This window comes from Macaca mulatta, chromosome 7 (assembly GCF_049350105.2).
Source record: "Macaca mulatta isolate MMU2019108-1 chromosome 7, T2T-MMU8v2.0, whole genome shotgun sequence".
In the NCBI taxonomy this organism is placed as follows: domain Eukaryota; kingdom Metazoa; phylum Chordata; class Mammalia; order Primates; family Cercopithecidae; genus Macaca; species Macaca mulatta.
This window is the reverse complement of record NC_133412.1, coordinates 17089652-17096107: the sequence shown is the minus strand read 5'-3', so window position 1 is coordinate 17096107 and position 6456 is coordinate 17089652. Positions and strand designations below refer to the sequence as shown.

The window sequence follows — 6456 nt, the reverse complement described above, 5'->3', positions numbered from 1 at the left end:
ATTCCCTGAGAAATGCTGGGAAGAAATCCCTGCACAGAAACACTAACAATGAGGACAGTGAGGCTGGAACCAGGTTTACCACGGGAAGCAGTAGGTAGGAGTGGAGGTCAGAGAGCCAACGGAAAGCCTTATCATTCAGAGATGATGTCTGCGTGGACCTGAATGGAAGCACTGAACTTCTGACGAGTGTTTGGATTCTGGATATATTCTGAATGCTGAGCTGATAGGACGAATTGACTGTAAAGTGTGAGAGGAAGAGGAATTGAGGACAACTCCAAGGTTTTTGGTTTAGGCATGACAGGATGAAATTACCATTTGCTGAGATGGATAGAGTGGGTGGGGACTCTGGAGAAGTTGTTTTTTCCTGTGTTAAGTTTGAGATGTTTACACATCTAAGTGGATATGTCAAATAGGCAGTTAGGTAAAGGAGTCTGGAGTTCAGGGAAGTCTGGGCTGGTGATAAGATGCAGGATTCAGGAGCATAGGGAAGACATTTACAGCCAGGTTTTTAATATCCAGCACTGGCCTAGACCGCAGCTGTGTTCTTTCGGCAACTCAACCTATGACTATTTGCTTCGCTGAAGAAAACCACATCTTATCTAGTTAAAACAATGAGGACAAAGGAGCCATGAATGCGAAAATGCTCTGTAAACGGTAACGTGCTGGGAAGCAGGAGAAATCTGATGGCACTGGAGGTGAGGAAAATCAGTTTGTGGACGTAGGGAAATAATTTTCGTGCACTGAGAATTAGAGGAACTGAGAAATGAAAGAAGGTGCAACAAGCAATTATAACTTTTTGGACTGTAGCCAAATCTGTGCAAAACGAATATTTTTAAAATTTCCATAGCACCCCAAATTTACTAGAGCTTCACATACATGGTCTTTTTGAGTTGCACAAGTCTTGTGAGAAGAGAATTATTATTGTTCCCATTTTGCGGAGGGGGAAACTGCTCGGAGAGAATAGCTGACCTGTAAGGCATCACAGCAACCTGAGGGACAGAGATACACAAGCATTCAGACGTCCCCATTCCGAATCCAACCTAAAGACGAACAAATCGCTCCCCACGCCCACGGTCGGCCGCGAAGACGGAGGGACACACCCAGGCCGCCCAGCTCGCGGACCTCCAGCAGCAGCCGGCCCCCGTCCCATTTCCGGATGGTACAGCCCTTTCCCCTATCGCGAGACCGCAAGCGTCGCGCATCTGGTTGCCAGAGAAACAGCGGTGCTACGGGCGGGAGGGCTTTGAACTGGCGGCTTCTTCCACCACCAGAGAGGCTGAGGTGGCGGGAGAGATCCCTCTTCTCTGTGGGGAAGTGGCTGGCTCGGCGAGTGTCGGCGGCGCGCTTCTGCGGCCGTCTGCGCTCTGACTGCCGGCGGCCAGTTCCTCGAGGAGGCCCGGCGAGAAGGTGAGGGGCCGCGCAGACGAGGGCGGAGCTCGGTCGCGGGGCGGTGCGCCGAGGAGTGGGCGGGGTGGAGGTGCATCGGGCCGCTTGGCTCGTAGATGGACTGTCAGTGAGAGCGGACATGGCCAATGAGAGGGCGGGGGCGGGCTTATTGGGGGCGGGGCCCCAAGGGCTTCTGCCTCCGCGGAGGCTGTTTCTCCAGGAATCACCTAACATTAGGACCTGTAACCAACCAAGGCTTCCACTTTCCCGAGATCTAGATCTTCCCACCAAGATCTATAACTGATCACCAGCCATTTAAACTAGACCCTAAACGGTAAAGGATGCAAATAGGCATTTCACAGGTAAAATAAAAAGATGCAAACAGCAAACAATTGATTAGAGACTCAACTTTTCTCGTGAAGAAATGTAAACCAAATTCACAGATACCTTTTACACCTCTCAGACTGGAGAAGATGAAACAACTTTGACATAATCAGATGGGCCCCAGTCCACTGTTGGGGAAGTAGTGTAATTTGGTGCAGCCTTTTTGGAGTACAATTTGGCGAACTACCAAAATTTGAAACATAATTGTTCTTTGACTCAGCAATTCTAATTTATTTTATGGATGTATTACCATAGCTAAAGAAATATTGGCACAAAGATATTAACTTACAATTGAGGTATAACTTATGGTAAGCCTCACCCATTTAATCTAAAGTTCTATGAGTTTTGACAAATGCATACAGTTATGTAATTACCAGCCACCACAATCAGAATATGGAAGTTTCGTCATGAACCCCAAATTCCCTAGTGCTCTTTGTAGTTAACCCCTCCCCTAACCCTATTGCTGGCAACCACTTAGTTTTTTGTTCCTGTAATTTTGCCCATTCCAGACTGTCATATTGATGGAAACAAACACCCTGTGGCCTTTTGAATCAGGTTTCTTTCAGCTTAGCATCATGCATCATGCTATTCACTCATGTTCTGTGTATCTGTTGTTTGTTCCTTTATGTTGCTAATAGTGAGAGATGAAGCCGGCTGGGCTTCTGGGTTGGTTGGGGACTTGGAGAACTTTTCTGTCTAGCTAAAGGATTGTAAACACACCAATCAGTGCTCTGTGTCTAGCTAAAGGATTGTAAATGCACCAATCAGCACTCTGTAAAAATGCACCAATCAGCACTCTATGTCTAGCTAAAGGTTTGTAAACACACCAATCAGCACTCTGTAAAAACGGACCAATCAGCTCTCTGTAAAATGAACTAATCAGTGCTCTGTAAAATGGACCAATCAGCTCTCTGTAAAATGGATCAATCAGCAGGATGTGGGTGGGGCCAAATAAGGGAATAAAAGCTGGCCACCGGAACCAGCAGCAGCAACGTGCTGGGGTCCCCTTTCACTTTCTGGGGGGTTTGTTCTTTCATTCTTTGCAGTAAATCTTGTGGCTGCTCACTCTTTGGGTCCGCACTACTTTTATGAGCTGTAACAGTCACCAGGGAGGTCTGCAGCTTCACTCCTGAAGCCAGTGAGACCACGAACCCACCGGGAGGAAGAAACTCTGGACACATCTGAACAGCTGAAGGAACAAACTCGGGACACACATCTTTAAGAACTGTAACACTCACGGCGAGGGTCCGTGGCTTCATTCGTGAAATCAGGGAGACCAAGAACCCACCGGAAGGAACCAATTCTGGAACCAATTCTGGACACAATAGTCCATTGTATGGATGTACAGTCGTATATTTATGCATTTCCTACGTGTATTTATCCATTTCCTACTTGAGGCACATTCGGATGGGTTCTTTCTGGTTGTTGGCTGTTATTAATGAAACTGGTATAAATATGCATGTATAGTTTTTTTGTGTGTGTGTGTGTGTGAATATGTTTTCGTTTCCTGGGTAAATATGAATGAGATTGTGGAGTCATATGGTAAGTGTATGTTTAACTGTAAGAAACTGCCAAGCAGTTTTGAAAAGTGATGATTTTGCATTGTCACTGGCAGTATGAGTGTTAAAGTTGCTTCCAACTTTGTCAGCACTTGGTATTGTCAGTTTTCTAAAAAATTAATTTTTGTCATTTAAATAGGTGTGTAGTGGTATCTCATTATCATTTTTATTTCATTTTTTTGAGAAGTAATAGTGATGAACATCTCTTCATGTGCTCTTTTGACATCCATACATCATCTTGGGTGATGTGTGTGTCCAAATCCTTTGTTTTCTTGTTAGTGAGTCTTGATACTTGTTTATATATTCATGATATGCGTCCTTTGTCAGATATGTGTCAGATACCCAAAGACTCCTAGTCTTTGGGTTTTGTTTTCCTTGTCTTAACATCTTTTGAAGAGTACAAGTTTTACATTTTGATGCCTTCCAATTTATCAATATTTTTTTATGAATCATGCCTTTGATGTTGTATGTAAGAAATTTTTGCCTAACCCACAGTCACATGTATTTTTTAGAAATTTTATGGTTTTGGCCGGGCCTGGTGGCTCACCCCTATAATCCCAGCAGTTTGAGAGGCTGAGGCAGGCAGATCACTTGAGGTCAGGGGTTCGAGGCCAGCCTGGCCAACATGGTGAAACCCCGTCTTTACTACAAATACAATAACAACAACAATGACAAAAAGAAAATTTTGTAGTGTTAAGTTTTACTTTAGATCTGTGATACATCTTGAGCAAGTTTTAGAATTGCTTTTAATAGCAAATATTCTATATACCACCAAAGTTAACTGATTAAAAAAGTGCTACACGTATGGGATATTATGCTGTTGTTTAAAAGCATGACGTATATCTATAAATGGTGATATAGAAAAATATATGAAATAGATTGTTAATTGTGAAAAAGCAAGTTGCAAAGCACCATGCCGTTTGCATGTGTTTGCATTGGGGAGGAGTTGGTGGGTATAAAGGATAGAAGGTTTGCATATGCCTAAAACAGTGAGACTTGCAAGTCTCTATTAACACTAATTCTTGGGGTAAGCTGAATTTTGACTTAAAACATTTTTTATGTTCACATTTTGATGTTTTTCTGCATGGGCAAGTATTCCTTACACAATACACAAATATATAAAGGAAAAAAATTGACAATACATAAATAATTTTTAGACATAAAAATAATGAAAATAAATTAGTCCCACTCTTTAAAGGCTTGCTATTCATAATGACTCAACAGAGGAGGATTCATTTTCTTTTGATTCTTTTATTCATCTCAAAATACCAAATTATAGCAGCCATATGTCTCCATGTTGGCTTTAATTCATCTATGTTGATTGCATTTCTCACAAGCCTGTATGAAAAACTTTAAATTAATCTTATTTGAAATGAATATTACAAAAAGTTGGCACTTGTTACAATTTAGGATCTGGTCATATATCTAATCTGTCTATTCAATCAAGTATCGTGAAGTAAATACGATTCTATTTTGAAGTGTTTTAATGTCATAAGAAAATGCTCATTATGTAGTGGCGAGAAACACGTTAGTCCAATTTTGTTGAAAAACACGTAGAGTAAAAATGGGAAAGACATGTACCAATAGTGTTTAGCTCAGGGTGGTGGGACATTGGGTGATTTTTAATTTATTTTCAAATACCTTTTAGTACATTCTAGAGATCTTTCTATAATAAATGAATTCTTTAGTTCTAAATACAAGATATAGTTAATAGCAAAACAGAAAATAAGATAAGCAAGGGTACAAGAACATCCAGGAACCCACCAATCCAGAACCCACTACTCTTACTTCCTTGATGTGTCATCATCTTTCAGGTCCCCTTGTGTATATTCCTTTAATTAGAGAAATTGGACTTTTTAAAGTGGGATTGTCGACAATTTATATGTCTTTCTCTATTTTTTTGATATGTGCATTTCATTTTAAAATCTTTACCCAGTTTTCTATTAGAATTTTTTTTTCTTACCGATTGGTAAGAGCTCTATAAATATGTGAATGTATTAAACTTTTGTATGTCATCTATGTTGCATTTATTTTCCCCAGTTTCTCAGGTTCCTTTTAATTTCACTTAAGAGTTCTTTTTCATGTTTGAGACTCAAGAGCATTAATTATTATGTAGCCACATCTGTTATTTTCCTTTTTGATTTATGCTCTTAGTGTCATGCTTACTAAGTCATTAATTCTATGATTATGAAATTTATCTTTATGTTTATAAATTTATGTTCCTTCCAGTCTGTTGGAGATTTCATATTTTTTATTACTTATAAAATTAGTTTTTACTTTCATTAAAGTATTATATTTAACTATTGTTTGGCTTTATCAATTTCTGGACAGTCTCTTTGATTTCCTATGATAACAGATTACATTTCTGTTACTACTCGCTTCCTTTTGTGCACTCCTTGCGTACGCTCAGTATAATTAAGGCATAATATTTGGTTAAGTCAACATTCAATGCTTACATAATTATAACTATTTACATATTGTTTGATTGCTTTTTTTCTTGTACAGGGCTTTATTTTTCTTCTGGAATTTCTATGTGGCAGTTACAATTTCTTTCCAAATGCTTAAATACATCTGTAAGATCCAATTTTAATACCCTTTATCCATACCTTTTTCTAGATGGCCAAATTCATAAGATAGTCTGTTACTGCATCCCCACCTACCTCAGGAACTGCATTTTATTTAATTTATTATTTTCAGGAGTGAACCTAATAGAACAGACCTATTTCTAAAGCAGAATGAAAGATTTGTGGAGCCCTTTAGCTGATCCAGGTCATTGTTTGTTCCTTGTGCCTCTGCCGTTATTGACATGTATTATGCGGCTCTGCGCATGCTTGCATCTCATTGCTCCCTCTGCAAGCAGCAATAAGTCTCCCTTGACAGGCTGCTTAGGGCGTTTACAAGACATTTGGCCTTTTGGTGACTTATGCTTTTTGGTTGTGATGTGAGGGGCCAGGGTGATTCATCATCCCACAATAATAATGTCAGTGCTTTCCTGAGTGAGCCCAAACCCTTTTGCAGAGTTTGAATAATGTTGAGATCAATGCCTTTTTCATTTGCTGAGATGGGAAGAGCTGACCTCCTGGTCTCTTAAGCATAAGCTTTGGCACATTGAATGGTTGGAAGCCAA

General features: G+C 40.3%; 1 protein-coding gene across 1 annotated transcript in view; it reads left to right on the top strand.

Moving 5' to 3' along the window:
• The first annotated feature begins 1204 nt into the window (after nucleotides 1-1204).
• The window catches only part of FSIP1 (fibrous sheath interacting protein 1), a 194369-nt gene continuing 189117 nt past the window's right edge, over nucleotides 1205-6456 (top strand). Inside the window, exon 1 of the mRNA XM_001092473.5 lies at nucleotides 1205-1407. The gene's annotated coding sequence lies outside the window, so the exon portion shown is untranslated. The remainder of the gene's footprint in view (nucleotides 1408-6456) is intronic.